General features: G+C 47.9%; 1 protein-coding gene across 7 annotated transcripts in view; it reads left to right on the top strand.

Moving 5' to 3' along the window:
* Positions 1-7,115: 7,115 nt before the first annotated feature.
* TNRC6A (trinucleotide repeat containing adaptor 6A) overlaps positions 7,116-20,625 on the top strand; it is a 126,522-nt gene continuing 113,012 nt past the window's right edge. For 4 of the 7 annotated variants that reach the window (XM_019750172.3, XM_019750175.3, XM_019750174.3 and 1 more), the window contains exon 1: positions 7,133-7,376. The gene's annotated coding sequence lies outside the window, so the exon portion shown is untranslated. Of the gene's footprint in view, positions 7,377-20,625 lie in introns of all 7 variants that reach the window. The other 3 variants (XM_074322876.2, XM_074322874.2, XM_019750173.3) reach the window with 1 other exon arrangement.

The raw sequence follows: 20,625 nt of genomic DNA, 5'->3' as shown, positions 1-20,625 counted from the left end.
TGGCCACACTACATTATGAGTTCTTCCTCATCTGGACCCCTGATCCAGACGCCTCCCACGTTCACTGAGGAGCTGGGCACCCACAACTCTTCGTAAGTTCCTTCGTGTGGGGTCAGTTTCGTCACCGAGGCTCATCGTCCTTTAACTTGAAGCTCAGCTGACCTTCGCTTTCACTGGTCCACTCCCTGCCCTTGTTCTGGGCACCCCTCACCTCCAGTGTTTCCTGAAGTGTCACATTCCATCTGCAGCCTGGGGTTCCAGCTCTGTCGCCCTCGGCCTTGTTTAGGCCTCAGGTCTCACCTTGTCCCTTAGTTACTCTTTCTACTCTTTCCTTCCTATGGTGGCCTACACCCCGTCATTGCCAGCACAGGGCAGCACCCCCAAAATCCCCCCTTTATCCATCTTGCTGTACCTAAACACTTGACTCCCAAACAGGTACGGGTGCTGGATACTGCTTAACAAAATGAAAGGAAATTAAAGCTGGGGAGGCTGGTTCTCTCAGTTGGTTAGAGCGCGGTGCTGTTAACAACACCAAGCTTGCCGGTTCGATCCCCACATGGGCCAATGTGAGCTGCGCCCTCCTTAAAAAAAAAAAAAGAAATTAAAGCTTGATGAAATTTTGTTTTTAGCTTTGAAGTTACGTTTGCAAACTTCCTGGAAACCAGTGGTATGTCATCTTCCTTAAGGGAGGAACGTCGTTTTCGAGCTCCTGTAGATTTGGCAGACAGCATCCTTCTGAAAGCTAGCTGCTTCGGTGTGCCAGAGGGTTCGGAACGCTTCCAGTCGGGCTCGGAATAACTCCTTTGCGAGTCTCAGACGCCGACCGAAGGGGGCCAAGCCCCCTCCAAGACGTGGAAGCCAGGCTTTCAGGGAGGCAGGACTGGCGTGAATGGTTTCTTCCCGATTGCGCGAGCGTCCCCATCTGTCCAGTTTCCCTGTCTGTCACTCCTTTAGAGGGAGCTGTTCTTACTGGACTAAACCATGGACCAAAGCCCCCGACGGCCGTGCTGGCCCTTCTGACTCCTTCAGGTGTGCCTCCACCTGAGCTGGCCTCACGGAACACGTAGGTGTGTGTGTGTGTGTGTGTCCTGCTGCTGCTTTTCATGTATCAGACACGTCCTTTGGGCATTAGTGTGTTCCACAGACACTTTGAGTTTTAAGAACTGCGAAGGATCGTGTTAGAGGAGTGAATGAAGTAAGCTGCTTCCGGCCTTGATAAAAGGTAAGCGGGGAGCTGCCGTGGGAGTGACAGCTCAGTGCACGGATGGGAAGCAAATGCGACTACCAAACAGGTTTGGTGGGAGTTCTCCCAGCAGTGGAGTCAGCAGTTTATCAAGGCGCTGTTAGAAGCCTCCGAGATTGTTTTAAAGATCACGTTGAAAGGTCTTAAAAAAACAACTATCCCTAATTTCTTCTGCTCTTAACAGCTGATGGACGGCGAACAGTGATCTCATGAAAGCCAACGCCAGTTCAACTTGCTTTTCCGCTTTGAAACCTGGCTGTTTAGTCACTGCTATGATGTTGGCTTGGCCGGTATGAATATTCTGTTTAGTTTTCCATTTTCAGTCTTTAGTGACTAATACAAGAATGGACTGGACATACATTTAGGATTCAAAATAAAATACTCCCGTGGAAACATTGGCACCTTAATACAGTTTTGCTAATTGTTTATAAGTCTGTTTGTACCTAGACTTCAGAGTATATAAAGAAAGTTAGTAGAAAGGTTCTTTTCCGTGTTCTAAAACAAGAATAATAAAAACAGATTTGATGAAAAATGAACACGGAGGGAACTGTATCAGTGCTAAAAGAGGAGGAAAAGGATGGGGAGGGGGTTCGACGCAGCCAGAAGGGGGGCTTAGGCCACCGGTGCCATACTTCTAGTGTCTCCTCTTGGCAAGTACAAACTGAAGGTCTGTGTGAGTGCCTCATAGTCTCGGGGGTCGGGAGGCCGTGGGCATGTTGGGAGCATTCCCTCTGAGGTCATTTGTCACCTGAGGGCATCGCCCCAAGGAACACAGCGTCATGGGGACAGGGAAGATTGTATCCAGAAGTGGATTTGCTGTGTGTGCCTTGTGTCATTGCCAGGAAGGGGCCCGGCCACACACGCCTCAGTCCCAGCCGGCCCCAGCGGGCAGAAGGCGCTTCTCATTCTGCAGCACTGACCTTACAACACCAAGCCCCCGCCGGACGCTTGAAATCCTTACGTTCTCAGTGCTGCACAGGCAGACAGATCACGGGGGTTGGATACAACTCCAGAAAGGGGCCCAAATATGAGTCTCAGCATAAATCAATGTGAAAAGCAGAGATTTTTCAGTAAGTGCCTTTGAGCGAACTGGATAACCATTTAGAGAAACTTCTAAATTTTTGCCCATTCTTGTGTGTGTCTGTGTGTGTTTTTCTGGGACCCATCAGCTCCAAGTCAAGTAGTTGTTTCAATCTAGTGGAGGACACAGCTCACAGTGGCCCATATTGGCATCGAACCAGCAACCTTGTTAAGAGCACCACGCTGTAACCAACTGAGCTAACCGGCCGCCCCACCCATTTTTAATTGAGTTATTTGGGCTATTGAGTTGTATGAATTCTTTATTTTCTATATTAACCCCTTATCGGATAAGATGGTTTGCAAATGTTCTTCCCATTTTGTAGGTTTTCTTTTCACCGATGGTTTCTTTGGTTGTGCAGAAGCTTCTTAGTTGGATGATGTCCTACCTGTGTACGTTTGATTTTGTTGCCTGTGCTTTAGGTGTCATCCCAAAACTACAGACATCTATCTTATCGCCCACGTGTTGACCAGTGTCCTCCAGGCTTCTCTGAGACCCCTTAGGCTCTTCATTAGTTCAGGTCTTTATTTTCCAAACTGGCCAGTAGCCTGGAAACCCAGGGTCTCCCTGTGTTTCTGATGACACTTCTGCTACCCGCTTTGTCTTGATTTCTTGATGCTGATTCCTGCTGCTGCTTTTCCTCTCCTGACCTCAGTGTGGTAGAGTCTCAGTCTTCACAGGTGTGTTTTAAGACATTTCTCCCCAAACACCCCATAATCCTCATCACCTCTTGTCTGTCCTACAACGTAGGCCCTTCATGTTTTAAACCGAAGTAACTCGTTCAGGTGTTTTTCTTACCCAGAGGTAATTCCTCTGGGACAAATTGTGCCATTCGAGGACAGAAGAAGCTGCATTTAGCTCTTCAAAATAGCAACTTGTTTTTTTCCTCTAAAAATTTTTAAAATTACAAACTCAGCTGTTGCACAGAAATACCAACAGCCAATTAACATTTGAAAAAGTGAAATGTCACTGGTAATAAAAATGCCAGTAAAACAAAGTCCCATTGCATTCAGGCATTTGGAGTTACCTGGAAGTCCAGAACCACCCTGGTCCTCCAGCCCGGCTTTGTCTCTGCTGGTTTTCTTCATCACGTTTACCCAGATCACGAGAGACACTCTAATGTGCAGACTTTTAAATTGGGTTTGGTTTTTCTTTCTAATAAAGCAGCGCATAGTTTTTTTGTTGTTGTTGTTGTTTTTTACAGGACTTTATTGGGGAACAGTGTGTACTTCCAGGACTTCTTTTTTCCAAGTCAAGTTGTTGTCCCTTCAGTCTTAGTTGTGGAGGGCGCAGCTCAGCTCCAGGTCCAGTTGCCGTTTCTAGTTGCCGTTTCTAGTTGCAGGGGGTGCAGCCCACCATCCCTTGCGGGAGTCGAACCGGCAACCTTGTGGTTGAGAGCCCGCGCTCCAACCAACTGAGCCATCCGGGAGGCAGCTCAGCTCAAGGTGCCGTGTTCAATCTTAGTTGCAGGGGGCGCTGCCCACCATCCCTTGCGGGACTTGAGGAATTGAACTGGCAACCTTGTGGTTGAGAGCCCACTGGGCCATGTGGGAATCGAACCGGCAGCCTTCGGAGTTAGGAGCACGGAGCTCTAACTGCCTGAGCCACTGGGCCGGCCCTCCTTCCCCTTCTTTACGTAATATCTATTTGTGCTCTACTGGTTTCATTTTATTCAGTTCAAAGTTCCTTCTAATTTCCTTTTTGATTTCTCTTTTCATGGATTATTTAGGAGTATGTTATTTCGTTTCCAAATATTTGGGGTTTTTCAGACATTTCTGTTTTTGATTTCCAATTTAATTCCACTTTGATCAGAGAATATACTTTGCGTGATTTTAATCTGTTTTAAGTTTATTGAGATTTGTTTTATGACTAAGCTTATCCTGGTAGACATCTGTATGTGTTGGAAAAGAATGTGGATCCTGCCGTTTTGTGGAACATCCTATAAAAGTCAATTAGGGGAAGTTGGTTAAAATGTTGTGTTCAAGTCTTCACTCCCTCACTTATTTTCAATCTTGTTGTTCTATTAATTATTGAAAGAGGGATGTTGAAATATCTGCCTTTAATGGTGGATTTGTCTGTTTCTTCTTACTGTTCTGTCACTTCTGTTTCCTATATTTTGAAGCTGTCTTATTTGGTGAATAAATGTTTAGGATTGCTATTGATCCTTTATTATGAAATCCCCCTCTTTATCCCTTGTAGTAATTAATAGTAGACATCTCTCCGTGGCTGGTATCAGCAGAGCCCTTCCAGCTTTCTTGGGGCTAATGTGAGCGTGGGATAGCTTTTTCCATCCACTTCTTTGTCAGCTATTTGTAGTTTCTGTTTAAAATGGGTTTCTTTTAGCATGCAGTTGGTTCAATCTGACAATCTCTTTTTAAATGGAGTGCTTAGACCGCTTACATTGAATGTGACTATTGATGCAGGTAGATAGGTTAAAATCATGTTCTTTGTTCCCCCTTTTCCTTTTTTATCTGTTTTCTTTTAGATGAAATTAATATTTTTATGACTTGATTTCATCTTCTCTGTTGGCATATGAACTATGGCTCAATTGTGTTATTTTAGTGGCTGCTTTGGGTTAATAGTCACCATCCAACTGCTTTATTAAATGAAACGTACAGGGGCTACTCCTGCTCCTGGCTCTGTCTCTTAGTGCTTTCTGTGCTCTAGCTGGTGTTTTATAATTTTGGATTATGAGCTCACCTGCAATAGGAACTTAATCTGTGGGAATGCTGTGAGGCCTGGGTCTAGGGAATTTGCCTCTGGATCAGTTTTATGTCTGCCTCTCCAAGGCTCCACTCTTTACGTGTTATTTCTTATTGTCGGTATTCCTGGGTCATAAAACTAGTATATAGTCAAATATCAAAGGCACGTGAGGATAGGCCTTGGTTATTAATTGTCAGAGGAGTTCTTTTTTACTTGACCCAGACTTTAGGTCGAATCACAGTGGCTTCTGTGTTTCCTTGGATGTAAAGGTAAACTTTTTTCTGTTCCACTTTTTCACTGAGGATACAGCACTCGAAGAGCTGTCGTTGCTGTAGAGATTTCAGCCCCAGCTCCCTGGGCATGAGACTGTGTCTCTGACACCCGCTGAGGTCCCATCCTGTGGCTGCCAGGTCCCCAGCAAGCACCAGTCCCTCAGGTTGATACGGTGCTTAGCTCTCTGTCTCTATTTCTTCTGCCTGTTTAGAGAGCTCAGCTATGCACTTAAACGAATGTCTGATATATTTCACCCAGAGGCTCTCCACAATTATCTGGTCCTCCAAATTGTCAGGAACAGGACTTTCCAGCTTGCTTCTCGGTCCACTATCCGCAGACGTCCACTTCCACAGTTCCAGTGACGCTGCCCCTCCAGCAGCTGCCAGGTTCCCGGGATGCTGCTTCCGCGAGGATGTGTCCAGCTCAAGTGGTAACAGACCCGACTAGAGAGGCTTCAGCCACAAAGATGCTTCTGGGACAGGTGGACCCAGGGGTGGGCCACTGGGTCTGCCATGGACCCCTTCTCTGCTATGATTGCATAGGACAGTATAGAACAAAACTGGTTTGGAAAAGGCCCTTCTTCCTCTCAGAGGCCCTTTTCACTGCTGCCCGCACGTGAGCCTCCTTTGCTCAAACAGGCCCCCAAATTGCAGAGTGACAATCATACGATCTCCTCCTCAGGAAAGTGGTCTGCAGTTTGTTTACTAGTTTGAGAGAGTATCAGAGCTTAGACTCAACCCCAGGGTGGAGAGTGACGAAAGAAAAATCTTTCATTTGACTTACTTTAAGTCACCCAGATGCGTTTATTTGGAAGTGACTGGATTAAGTGTCCCATATTGGGCAGAATGGGGGGGCAGAGGGGCTGGAGGTAGGAAGTTTGGGTCAAGACGAATACGGGTTTACATTTTTGCCTGCCTGAGTTAGTATCTGACTCTCAAATTTGCATCTGCTCTGTCTGTTTACATTTCTGTTGCTTCTAACAGACAGCCCGCAGTGCCTCAAGGTCAGACGTCTTGCTGTGTGCATTTCTTTAACACCTCATCCCTCCCTCTCTCCTTCCTCGGTGCCTAGGACCAGCCCGGCTCTACAGGACATCTGGTTAGTAAGAGATTGAATGAATGAATGAATGAATGAATGAATGAATGAATGAACGAACGAACGGGAGGAAACAAGCCCAGCAGATTTTTAAACCAAATCTATTTAACTGTATCCTGATTGAGCAGAGAAACTAGAAATGCAGAGAGAGAGAGAGAGAGAGAGAGAGAGAGAGAGAGAGAGAAGCTAGATAGTTAGAAACAGCCTCATCAGAGCCAGCCGGGGCCCCACCTGACTCCTACTGCAGCTGCAAAAAAAAAAGGGGGGGCTGGACGGTTCAGGGGAGCACTGCCCTTGTCCCACAGCCGCCCACTCCCACTGCTCAGGCGGCTTGGAAGCCGTGGGGGTGGGGTTGGGGAGGGATGGGGCGCAGCCAGAGTCGGGCTTCCCAGAACCAGGGGGAATGGTGTGAGCTCAAACGCCCTGCAGTTGCTGGGCCAGCGCTGGCGAGACTTGGGTTATTCACAAAGGCTGGGATTCGACTGGGGCTGGCACTGCGCCAAGTCGCAGAAGCTGGGGGGAGGGGGAGACACTAAGAACGATTACCCAGATCTTAGCATTGCAGGGGCTCGAGGGGTCTCCATCTGCATCCCTCCCGCTACCGCTGAGTTTTGGGGGTAGGCGGCCCCCTCCAGAAACACTTTATCTGTCAGCCTGTGAGCTGGAGGTGGGGGCGGGGGCTGAAGTTAGGCAGACTCGTCTCGTCACGTGACGGGGCCCTGTATCACGTGACGCGTCCGGTGATGGTGGAGGCAGCATGTGACTCGGGGCTCCGTGGGCTCGAAAACAATTTAAACACAAACACGCGAGCAGGTCCCCCTCCGGTCCGCTGCCTTCCGGCCTGGCTCCCCCTCCCTCGGGGCTGGAGCCTGGCTGGATGCAAGTCCCGCCGGCCCGCGCCCGCTAGCCCGTGAGCGCGCGCCTGGAGCTGCAGGGAGCCCCGGAGCCGTGCCCGTCATTCCGCAGCCGCGGACTCCCAGGCTGGTGAGTGACTGCACACCGAGCAGTGGGCTGTGACGCTGCGCTGCACGCCGCGCCCGGCGCACCCGGTGGGGCTCTCCGGAGAGCCCGCGGGCCCGGGGGCGGCCTCTGCGCGCTGCCCGGGGACAGGGCGGCCTGGCCCGCTCCGCGCGGCGCGGGGCCCTGCGCCCGCTCGGCCCGCTCGGCCCGCTCGGCCCGCACCTCCCCGCCTCTTGCTGAGGTCTCTCCTGCCCTCACCGTCTCCCTCTCCACCCCACGTCTTATTTCTCTCTCTTTCGTCGGCCCCACTTTCCCTCTCTCCTCTCTCCCTGCTTTTCTGACGAGGTCCTCTCCCCTTCGTCTCTTACATTTATTTTCTTGGACACCTAGGTCTTCATGTTCTTTCCATCCAGAACCTGAAAGGACAGCTTCTGAGCACTTGGGGACTGAAGCTGTGCCAGCTGCCCCTCGTGAAACGTTTCTCGCGTGGAGACCGCGTAGATGACCAGTTCCCGTGGTGCTCGCGCACGCACGTGTTCAGGCTGATTGACACATTTCGTGGCGCCGTCAGATGTGTTTCTTGGGTGGATGTTTGTGGGCTCCAGATCCAACTGAGCTAGGGGACCATCAAGTGGCAGGAGGGGCAGCTACAGCTGTTGGGGGACAATGCTCCCTGACCCCAGATGTGGACCCTCCACGGGAGAACGCAGGACGCAGCAGCCACGCTCAGTGCTTCCAGGCTCGCTGGCCGCGTGTCAGAGAGCTGGCTCCGAGTTCGGGGCCACACACTGGCAGGAGGGGGCAGAGCGGTGGCCGAGATGCATGCAGATGTGATCACGGCAGTGTCCACAGCCACGCAGCAAGCACTTTGTTGGCTGCAGAAGTTTCTGGTTCACTGTTGTCCAGATATGCTGCCTTCGCTCGGCAAGAAATAATTAATAATTACTGAGCACAAGGCACCCAACAGCTCAAAGGGGGTGGTAGGTGCTATTTTTACCCCCATGTTAGAGGTGGGGAAACTGAGGCATGAAGCAGGTCACTCAGCTAGTGAGGGGTAGAGCTCAGATAGCTCTTCTCCAGAGCCTGCACGGCTGACCACGATGAAGACCTGCCTCAGAAACTTCCATCTGCCCTGCTGTGTGACAGTTAGCGTGCAGACGTTGGGCTGCCGTTGTGAGCAAAGCAGACATGGTGTCCTTGCCGAGTTCACGGTGCCGTAGAGAAGGCAGCTCTGAAACACACCATCACCCAGGCAGGGTGGTATTTCAAACGGGGGTATTGGCCACAGAGGAAATAGTAGGGTGCCACGAGGATATAGAACTGGACACATATTTCTATGGGGGCCCAACGTGGCCAGCTGGCCAAAGGAGCCCCCTCTGCTCATGTCATATTTAAGTTGTGACCTGAGAGTCCGCCAGGTGAAGAGCCGGGCAGAATAGTCCAGACAGAGGGAATGGCACGTGTGAGGGCCATGAGGGCCGAGCTGGGGCCAGCTGAGTCCCAGGACTGAGCACATCAGATTCTGTGGGTCCCTGTATGTCTTACTAAGTGACTTACTTGGGTCTCACCCCAGGATCAGTGAGCAAATGATGAAAGCATTTTAACTAGGGAAGTAGCCCAACCACACCTGCAACATGAGATGACTTCTAGAGGTGTATACGTTCATTTTGGCGACATTGCAAACCACCCCAAATGTAGGGGCTGGAAACCGCAGGCACCTATAGCTCGTTATGCTGGCAGCTGGCAGTCAGGACGGTCCTTCTGCTTCTTTACCCCACCTGGGTTCCCTCCTGTGCCTCTGGCTGCAGGTGGGTGGTCTCACTCATGTGTCTGCTGATTGGCAGGTGCAATTGAAATTGACTGGGCCACGTGTCTCCCTCTGGAGCCAGCCAGCTCAGTCTTCTTCATATGGTGGCTGGGTTCCAAAAGTGGCAAGAGAGGGGGTGCCCCAATGCACAAGCACGGTTCAAGCAGCCGCTTCCATCGTTTGCTCGTGTCCCATTGGCCTGGACAAGTCACATGATCGAGGGATGGAGAGATACACCTCTCGACCAGGGAGCTACAAAATATTGTATCCATTTGTTCCCAGCCTACTGTGCATTCAAAATGGTGAGCTGGCTCCCGTCTTCCTCTATTACGGGAGGAGCTGAAAGCCAGGAGGAAGCCTGGAGCCGGTTTTGCTGTGATTGGAGATGAGCTTAGACTTGGCCGTATGTCAGACTCTGTTTTCTGCTTAGAACACGTGGGAGCCTGCGCACCGGTTTTGGACATGGATCAGGAGGGTGTCAGGAATGTGGTGTAGAAGTGTCCCTGCTCTTCTCGCAGGGTCACTGGGCCTGACGTGGAGTCCAGGAAGACTCGTGCCACTGTTACCCTGGGATGAAATTTGGGCGACTTGGCCCTCGGAGTGTGTTGAAGGGTCCCAGATGAGGCAAGGGCATGTGCAAAGACTCCGAGGGAAGGAGGTAGATGGCCTGTTTGGGACCTCGGGGCACTGTCGCTTATGTGCTTACAGAGGGGCTGGAATGGGAGTGGACAGACTCGAAACCTGTTTTAAGAGGTAGAAGTAACAAGCCAAGCCGATGGATTTGATAGGAGCTGAAGAAAAGGGACAGAGGCAAGGTTAGTGATAACGATTTCCTAAGGAGATGATTAGAACATTCTTTGGGTGATGGTGTCGTGACGAGAGCAGGAAAAACCTCAAGCATCCTATCCACTGGGTCACATGTTGCTGAGACACTGAGAACATTGAAGGCAGAAAAGTGTCTGTCTGACGTGGCAACGCGGAGGTAGCTGAAGGCTTTGGTACGAGCGATTCTGGTGAGGTGGTGAGGATGGAAACCAGGTGGGAGCGGGCTCAGGAGTGAAGGAGGGTAAATAAACTGTGAGCGGGATAATGGAAACCAGGCAGTGTTTGGGGTGGGGCGGGGCCCGGGCAACTGTCTGCTTGTACGTTTGCAGTAAAACAAAACAATAACAGGAACCTTTCGATTGTGTAAACTATTGGAGCGGTCGGTCGAAAAGGGACAGAGCGAATGGCATCCAGTGTATGTGAGTGGTCGGTGATGACAGATTTTTACTTTTTATAGGAGGGAATAATGAGAAAAAAGACCTCGCTGATCCATGAAAGCTTGTAGGTTCGGTGTTGAAAGGATGAAGAATTTCCTGTCAGCATTTGTTTTCACAATGATGCATGAGGCGAGGTCATTAGCAGAGAAAGCTAGGAAGAGGGAAGAAGAGAGTATATAAAGCCGTCATCGGGGAGAGGGAGAAACGCGTGCCGTCAAGAAAGGAGGAGGGCTGCCGGACAGAGAACAGAGAGTACGCGATGGGCGGTTTTCTCCCGTGTCGTCCAAGGGCTTGGGCTCGAGCCCCTGGAGTTGGTAGCATCTGTTGGGCGGGAGTTTTACTGCACAAATTCCACTGAAGACCAGAGGGCAAGGGTGCTGGCCTGGGCGACAAGGAGGTGATTGTCAAGCCACAGACTGAAAGCAGAAGGCTGCCAGGATGGGCCGAGGCAGAACGAATGCACGGTCGGCTCGGTGGGTAGAGGTTATGATGAGGTGAACCTGCCATCTCAGCCTCCCCTGGCGGCTGGCTAGACATGCACACTCTCAGGCTCGGCCCCAGATCTGCCGGAGCCGAATCTGCGCTTTAACCAGGTCCCCAGGTGCTGTGTAAGAAAGGAGAGCCCCGGAAGCAGTGATCTAGGTGGTCTGGTGGGAAACAAGAGGTGCTATTTGGGCAGGGTGAGAAGGGAATGAAACCCAAGTGTTCCTTTCAAAACAGATCTTCATTTAGCAAAACTTCTTTTATTGTTTGCCCTGGTTTTTATTTTGTTTTAATATTTCACGTATAAAATTTCAAACATATTGAAATGTCGTGAAGGCCAGCATGCCATCGTTCGCTCCGGTAATTTTCAACTCCTGACCAATCTCTATTTCTTTACACCGTCCCTCCCACTAGGGATTCCTTCGAATTAAATCTTAGACTGATTTCGTTTCATCTGTAGACACTTCATGCACTAGCTCTGAACGGCAAGGATCCCCCTTTTAAACATAACCACTGCACCATTGCCGCTTCCCAATAAAATCAAGAACAAATCCTATGGCCACCCTGTACCCAGCTAATGTTCACATGTTTGCAGTTGTCATGCTGTTTCATTTGTAATTTGTTTGTTTGAGTGGGATCCGAGCAAGCTCCCAGCCTGGCAGTTGGTTAACACGTCTCTTCCGTCTTTTGTGATCTCCAGGCTCCTCCTCTGTCTCCTTTTTGGCCCTTTGACATTTTGTATTAAAGAAAGAGGGTGCTCTGTCCTCTGCGTTGTCCCAAAGTCTGGACTTCGGTGATGGCTGGCTCACGGTGGCATTTAATATGTTCCTCTTCCCCTTGTATTCTCTGTAAACTGGTGACTACACCTCAAAAGAATTGCTTTGGAGAGAAACCTTGTCTGGTGAGCTATATCTCATAGAGCACGTATGAAATACACGTGCAGCCTGAAGAATAAAAATACCCTGGCAGCAGCCACCGCCTGCCGTAGCGGCCCTGCCCGTCTTCCCCAGAGGTAAGCTCTGGATTGACCTTTGGAAAATATCTCTGCTGGCTTTATCACGCGTGTGCATCCCCAAAGTATGATATTAGTTAGGGTTTTTTCAGCATTGTGGGTTGTCTGCAAATGTGACCACACCGCTGATATTTTTCTGTGACATTTATTTCGCTCACTATTTGATTTTTGAGGTTCGCCCCCGTTTATGTTTGTAGCTATTGTTCCTTTATTTTCACTGATGTATTGAAATCTACCAAATGAATGTGCCACAGTTTCTCCATCTTGCTTTCCATGGGCGTTCGGTTTCCCCCCAGTCTGGGGGTCTAATGAATAAGGCTGCCATGAACATCTGTGTGTGTCCGGTACTTGAACAAGCATCTCTCCAGGTGTATACCTGCGGTGAAAGTACAGGGTCACAGAGTGTGCGGGAGGTCAGCTTTACAAGAAAATGCCCACCTGTGCTCTGCAAGTCGATTTGGTTCCTTTCCAACCCTTGCAGTTTGGATTACTAGCGCTTTCTCGTGAAGTACGTGGGTGAGACGGTACGAGGTGTTGGCCTGATGCCGCGTCCAAACCTGTTAGCCTGTGCTTCTTGTTTTGAATTAACAAAGAGACAGCATGGAATGAGCTGGCATTCGGAGACATACAGACAGGTGATTTAAAGGAGTCCTGTAGGTGCGCCTCTCCCCAGGTTCCTAGCGTGTGGTTTTCCAGCTCCCCCGTATATAGCAAGGCTGATTTATTGTACGGGTGCAGGACGGTGAAGTCAGTGATGGCGAGCATGCCCACAAAACTGCTTCTTCCTGTCCCACAGGGCCGGCTCGTACACCGTTAATCGCCAGAGTAGGGGAGTGTCGTGGGCGTCAGCTCACAGCAGTGAGGATACTTCATGAAGTACACATGCTAGTGTTAGGTTCTGGAGCCTCCTGAGAACGTTCGTTTTTCAGAAGCTGGCTCCGGAAGTGACCGTCTCCACTGCAAGAAGCACTGGCCGAACTAGTTCATTTTAGGAAGCTCGCTGTCTTTTTTTCTTAATGAGGCGTCTGTGGCTTTAAACTTCCCTGTCAGAACTGCTTTGGCCTGTTGTGTTTCCTTTTTGGTTTGTGTCAAGATTATTATTATTTTTTTTTTTTTCACTTCCCTTGTGATTTCTTCTTTGACCCACTGGTTGTTCAAGTGTGTTTTGTTTAATTTCCCCACATTTGTGAATTTTCCAGTTTTCCTCTTGTAACTGATTTCTGGTTTCCTGCCATTGTGGTCAGAAAAAGATACTTGTTATGATTTCATCTTATAGTTGCCAAAGCTTGTTTTGTGACCTACCGTGATCTATCCTGGAGAATGTTTCATGTGCTCGTGAAAAGGCCGTGTGTTCTGCTGCTGTGGGGCAGGTTGTTCTGTATACATCTGTTAGGTTCATTTAGTCTCAGTTACTGTTCAAGTCCAATGTTTCCTCATTGATTTTCTGTCTGGGTAATCTATTATTGAAAGTGGGGTATTAGAGTCTCTGCTATTAATGTATTGTTGTCTATTTTTCCCTTCAGATCTGTTAGCATTTGCTTAATACATTTAGGTGCTCTGATATTGGGTGCATATGTATTTAAAATTGATATAGCTGCTTGATGAATAGCCCCACTGTTGCAGACAGAGTAGATTTAGAAACTTTACCTACTATCACGGGTCTTAGTCTCAGAGAGTAAATTGGAGAGGGTAAAATAGAGAATATATTCTCTGTGCCTCATGAAGCTAACTAGTTGCTATGATAGATGCAAGATGCAATAAGAATGAATTCTATTCTCCCACCACCTGAGAATAACATTTTAAGGTAAGGAATTGCCTATTCATTGAGGCATAAGTCAATAAGTAGAGCCGGTTAATGATAGACCAGGGAACAATCAGATACAACATAGTAAATTATGTTCTGTCATACTGTAATTCTTAATAACTCAGCTGTCACTCACCACATTTTTGCATCTTTGTCTAGAGAGAGCAGAAAGAAATAAAATTTAGGCTGGTATTACAGATAAGATAAAAATCCTGGGGGTATGGGTGGAGGGAAAGATTCAAAGAGAAGACCCTTAAAATGGGTGCTGAAGGGTGAGTGAAAATCACCAAGGTGAAAAGGGGAGAAACAGAGGAGAACATTCCAGACAGAGGGAACAAGATGGGTACAGATACTGATAGAAGATCCCAATGGGGAGCTGAAGGTCGTGTGGCATGACAGGGGGCTCAGAGGCAGGAAGGGGAGATGGGAAGAGAGGGTAGGGAACCAAATAACTTCGTCATGAAGAGCCACAACAAGCCTGGGAGCAGATTCCTGCTCAGCCTCCTACTGTCTCTGTGACCTTGAGCAAGTCAGTGTGTAATCACTGCTAATCCCTTATCTGTAAACTCACAGTGATGACACTAGAGCTCCCTCCTAGGGTCGTCATGAGTTTGAAATGAGAGAACCCACCTGAGATGCTTAGGATAGCACCTGACCACATGATGTCACGTAAGGTCTCAGTGAACACAAAGTGTTGTTACTGTCATTGTTGTTTAATTACTCCAGAGGCTCAACTGGCCTCTATACCAGGTCAAAGAGTTCAGTGTTTCTAAAATGGATCAATTTGTCTACAAAACAAATGGTCCTCAAATAGATTGGCAGTTTCTGTGGCATAGGCAATGGAAAATGACGCGCTTAAAAATTTTATGAATTTGAAATGGAAGAAAAATGGTCAAATACCATTAAATGCTTAATGGTTCAAGTGTGCAGATGGCTCAAATGGGTCAGACTCTTAACAAGGTGAAGTTAAAATTCGGTTGCTAGGAGGTAGTTTGTTTTAGCGACATCATTTGCATATCCTGTGTGTAACTTTGCGTTTTTTATTGTTACTATTATGTTGTGTTTTGGCTCTGATTCACAAAAGTGGATTCTTGACGACAAAATGGTTCATTGAAGTGTAAAAACAATGATAAAAATAGTAGGAGAAAAACTGCCGCTCAGAAGCATAATTAGTGAACAGGACTTCAGGATCTGCTGGGCCAAGAGCATCTGTGAAGTGACGATTTCACCCAGGCAGCTGAGAGGAGAGGTGTGAATGTGAAGCGTGGCTATGAGGATCTGAAAACTGAGTTTCACTGAGCGAGACATTCATTCCCGTCTGTGGCTAACGTACACTCTCGTAGAAAATTCTGTCAGAGAGTGTCATGATGCGCGCTCAGAGATGTCACATCATTTCCAAAATAGAATAACCTTCCTGGTCAACCAGTACTCTTTCCTGGGACGAGTACAAAGCAATATTTTCTGGTACGAAATTGAGGAGTTGTTTCTGGATGCGGAGAAAACAGCAGGAAGAGCAGATACCAGTCCTGTTTATAAAACCAGCCTCAGATTCCGGACAGATAAAATGTTACGGGCGGAAGCAAAAGTAGCGTAGCCATCAGCAAAGCTTACGAACGATAGGGTCGTAGGCCGCATAGCACTGACATATGGTGGAACCGGTCTTGTTGTAATGAGGACAGCCAGTGGCTGGTTAACACTTGAGCGGAACCATTAGTGGGAAAAGTATAAACCCGCTCTTTGCATCTCAGTGGTACATCCACGAGTGAGAATGATATACTTGATAATCTCGCATTCTATTCATCCATTCATTGAGTATCATTTTGGGAGACATCATGCCGATTAGAAGGGTACTTGAGATCATGTGGATGGAGAACCTGTCGTGTGTCTGACAAAGAAAGGTTTGGTGTATCAGTATCTGTCGCTATCATAATGCAAAACAATAGCAAACCCCGTCACTGAATAAGAATGATTTATCTCCTGAGTCTGTAGGCCGTCTGGGTGCTTCTTCCCCTGTCAGCTCGGCTCACTCAGGGCTCAGTGATAAGATGTGGGCGGGACTAGCTACATAATTTGTGGAGCTCCGTGCGAGATAAAAATGCAGGGCCGCTTATTGAAAGAGTATCAAGGATTTCAAGATGATGACCACAGAGCTGAGCATGGAGCCTTTCTTAGCACAGGGCCCGGTGTCACTACAACTGTCATGGGGCCACGAAGCCAGCCCTGCTGTGCGTTGTGCAGACAGTTCTGCTGTCTCGGCTGGGTTCTTTCATGTGTCTGGGTATGAACAAGCTCTTGGCTAGTCTGGGATAGACGTAGCAAGGGGCAAGTGGGGTAACTCAACGCACCCCCATGGGTCTTATCCTTCAGTAGGCTGGTCCATGCGTGTTCAATGGCAAAGGTACGTGAGCAAGAGCCAGCAAGCCCAAATGTGCTAGCACTTCTCAAGACTCTGCTCGTGTCACATCGTTCACATCCCATTGGGTCACAGCCGGTCACATGGCCAACTCAGAGAGGGCGTCGGAGGGTGCTACTTACAACATTATATGGCAGAGGGCATGCATACAAGGAGGCACGAAGAGTTGGGGCCGTTTTTGTCATCCACTTCACTTGACTACTCGAAAACCATTGTATCTGAGCGCTAAATTGCCCACCGCTTTGCTTACTAGGAACAACGATGCATCTGATCTTAATGAGGTGTTGAAAAAGGAATCATCCAGCCTCAGTCCCCGAGCATCTGTCTTTCCTGTGTGTTTTGTGGGGAGATGGGTGGCGTGTACTCAGGCTAAAGCATGCTGGCTGTCCAAGGGGAAGTACTCATGTCGATAATTGAAATGAGGGAGGAGATAGATTTCTTTACGACACTAATCATGCCCTGAGCGACCAGAAACCACAAAGCCGGTCCTTGTTTTCATTATCAGTGTAAGTGGGGTGTCAACAGGCTGTGTTCAGCAAGTTGAAAATCTCCACGCTCCCATTGCAGACCCAGCACAATAGGACATTCAGTGCTGAGGATAAGAATCGGGAAATTGAACTGGGAGGCCGGCGCTTTGTGGGCCGTCCTTGACTCTCTCCTAGCTCTGGAGCGTCTTCACTCTAGAGACAGAAATCAGTGGCACGTTATTGGGCACATTTAAAAACCATACACAATGCCCGAAAACATGAAGAAATTTGTTCCAGAGCTGAACGCAAACCAAAACATTAGAAATTCATTTGCAACTACCACCCACGTTACAATGTCCAACCTTCACGCCATTGAATGAGGTGTATTCTTTGACTTAGCTGCTCATGGACATGGTCCCACACGAGAAACTTCACCCCTGTTTTCAGGTGTATTCAAATGTACAAAACCATTGGGCAGGGACGGCAAACGTGCTGCTTTATTTAATAGCCCATAGCTCTTAGTGCTTTCTAATTTAATAGAGCAAAAATAAATTGAATCCGTCATTTACCGTATACACACATATGCATATACGTACAGAGACATGTATATTATATACTTTAATGATCGATGACAAACAACAGGTTTCTTGTTGCTGATTTGATTATTTCTCACCATCTGACTTGGGCTATTTCTCTACCCACCTCTCTCCACCCAAATGCAGGACCTGAGTATATTCAAACACTTCTTTTTAATAGGGTTGGCATACTGTGCTATGCAAACTCTTGCTACTTGTCCCCAAAATTCAATGACCAAGTATATGCAAATGACACTGCATCCCGTGCTATATGAACTTGACTTCCAAACTCAGTCTCAGGAGATAAATAGAATTGGAGCACAAGAGGTACTTGAATATTATTAACTTTTAAATTATTGTATCTTAATTTTATTATTTAAAAAATTGATGAATTGTTACGTAAAGTTGGAGGTTTCACTGTGCTCCAGACAACCAATAAGTGGTTATTAGGTACTGAGAATTTAAGAAATGCTTCTTTGCTTTAGGTCATGGGGGCAGGGGATGTTGAAAGATGCAAAGGTTTTAAACCTAGGGGAGAATGTAGTCAGGAACCCGGTGCTCGGTTTGGAAGGCGGTGCATGAAACTCCTCCTGGCAGACTTGAATTCATTTTAATTTTTCCACAAATATGTGAAAGCCAGTCACTGAGCTCAGACTTGAGGGTACAAAGATAAAAAGACTGCCGTGGTCCCTCTTGTCGTGGACCCAGCCGCGTGGCAGTGGTCACTGTTCGAACGCATTCCCCAAATGGTTAAATGACAGCTGTGTTCGGTGCTGATGAAAAATCAGGGCTGGACCTGAGATGTGTGGGGGTAGCAGTGAGCATTCTTAGAGAAAGGTTAAACAGAGGCGAGGGAGGAAGGCGTTCAAAGATGGGTCCAGGTCCTGGGGTAGAGGATGGGTGACTAACAGAGAGAAGGAATTGGAGAGAAGGAGTGGATTTGCAGCCTTTGATGACTGATGAAGGTTTGGACGTGATGCACTTGACCTGCCTCTCAGATATGTGGGATCGTTGTGCAGAAGGCAGTGGTGCACGTAAACGTGGAGACAGAAATCTATATTGGGGACATAGGATGGACACGTAGCTGTAGAAACTGACTCAGCCTGTGCACTGCCCTTCACGGCTCCCTCTCCAGCCACAGTCAAGGCCATAGGCAGCAGGTTCCCTGAGGCAGGATGTCTTTTCCAACCAGTTTCCATGTCTCAACTTCGCCTTGGAACATACCCACTTTGGTTTAGTTTTTGTTTTTCCTGCACCTTAAATCTATATTTCCAGTATGGAAAAAAGAAAAAAACTTTTTTTGGGCTGTCCAGCCGCCATTCACCCTGCTAACAGCTACTGGTTTTTGCTTGAGGTTCCCCTTCTCCCCCCAACTCTCATCCCATGTCCTTCTGGTAGTAGTAACTCTACCCCAAGTTGGGGGCGGGGCCGTGTATGCATGTGATGCAGGCCTGGCCAATCAGAGTCTCCCAGGCATAGTGACTGACTTAAGGATGAGCACTCGATCACAGCCCGGGAAAGGGATGCCGTGAAACTTCTGCTGAGACTCGTGGAAACAACCCCCGAGTTTTCCGTTGTCGTTACAAGGATAGAGGGACAACATTTCTCCACAATCCTGTAGTCATGAGGGATTCGAGAACAGAGCCGATGCCGAGAGATAGGAAACCTGAGAAAGGAAACTTGGGTCTTGGTAGTCTCGTTTGGGTTCTGTCTTTTAACTGGTGAATTTAACCCATTAACAATGATTGTGATGAATGATTCTTCCTGTTCAGTGTGTTTGTTTTTATTTTTCTGGCTCAGTGGTCCTCAGACACAAATGTCCCAGAGATTCTAATTTATTTGGTCTGGGTGCAGGCTAGACATCAATATTTTTTTAAACCCTCCCCAGGTGGTTCTAACGTGCAGCCAGGTGTGAGAATGACAAATCTAGTAGTCACTCTTGACTTTTGTTTGTTTTTAAAATGTATTATTATAAAATAGCACCTATACAGAAATATAACACACGCAGGAAAAAAGGACATAAAGCAAACAAAGCTTAATTTTTCCCATGGATAAATGAAATGTGCTCAGGACCCCAGAAGCCTCTGCAGGATCCACCCCAGTTTATCTGAAGTCTCCTAACACACATCTTCCCATCGGCAGCTAGACTTTCTCTGTATCTATTGCCTCTCTAGAGCAGTCCAAGCCGTAACATACTTTCAAGCCCTTTCCCGCCCCAACTCCTATGTTGAAATCTCAGGAAATTCTAGTTCCAGGTTTTCATTTTTCCACAGTGTGCACATCCACATTTATTTAGAGATAGCCATCAGTTTTACTAGGTTTTCTAAGACACTATGTTTCTGGTATCCACCCTTTCCTTTGTCTGGAATTGGCAGTGTTGGAAGCTGGAGCGTCCATCCAAATGAGAATCGTTCTTAACCTCGGGGGCCAATTCCTGGGATGATAAGAGAGGGAGAGACATGTACCTCCAGACCAGGTAGTTTAGAGTCTACAGGTAGATGTGTTCTGTCCTTCCTGGTCACTGAGCATTATGTAGGGAACTGCTGGCCTCCTGCAGCGCCTGCCTTACTCTGAAGTGTCCCACCTTGGAGAGCTACCCATGTAGCTGTGACACGGTCAGAGGGAGACAACCCTTCCGCTTTCTACCCAACCTCTTCCCCTCCTGCTGCAGAGACCTTGCTGAGAAGGGCTCTGCTTCCTGTCAGGCCGAGCTTTCAGTTCAGAGCCTCCCGGGAAGATGATGGGCGCCCTTGGTCGTTACCCCTGGTCTTTATCCTCCCGGGTTGGCAGCCAGAAGGGGCTGTCTGAGGGCAGGGCAGGTGCAGCCTGGCATTTCATTACCTTCAAGACCACCCTCTCTTCTCATACTCATATTTGTTTGCATCTATCTCGGAGTTCTCCCCCCTCACCCCGCCTTCCTGGGGAAGCGGTATCTTCCCATAGGAGTGTTTCATGTCAAGTTTCTCTGCCCTGGTTTTGCCATTGATTTGAACCCTTCTGTATTCTGTCTCACAGGAATTCTTCCTCGTGTCTGATTTGGTGACAGGACTCTTTCTTGCTTTTTGGGTAGTTATGGATCCTTATGCGAAAGTTGCATGTGCATATAAATATATGTATGGTTCCATCATTTTAGTGGAATTTTGGAACGTGAATGCTGAGAAAATAAAATGGGGAGACTGGCATAAGATGACGTCTCCCAGAGAACAGACATATTTTTAGCAACTAAATTTGGCCTTGGTGCGTACATGAATACACTTACTGTTACTTGTTTTTGAACTAATGCTGAATTTCTTGAAGTTGTAACTCTAAAAACCTTTGTTTTTCCCAATCCTTTAATACACAACTCACAGATCGTATTACGGTATTTATAAGTCTAGCTGTATCCTATCTGCAGTTAATGGCTAATTTTTGTTTGTTCTGACATCCACGCTAAATTAGCGTGTCAGTTTG

This window comes from Rhinolophus sinicus, chromosome 10 (assembly GCF_057876585.1).
Source record: "Rhinolophus sinicus isolate RSI-liver-muscle chromosome 10, RSI-T2T, whole genome shotgun sequence".
In the NCBI taxonomy this organism is placed as follows: Eukaryota; Metazoa; Chordata; class Mammalia; order Chiroptera; family Rhinolophidae; genus Rhinolophus; species Rhinolophus sinicus.
The sequence above is the reverse complement of the archived record's forward strand: the minus strand, read 5'-3'. Positions and strand labels throughout refer to the sequence as shown.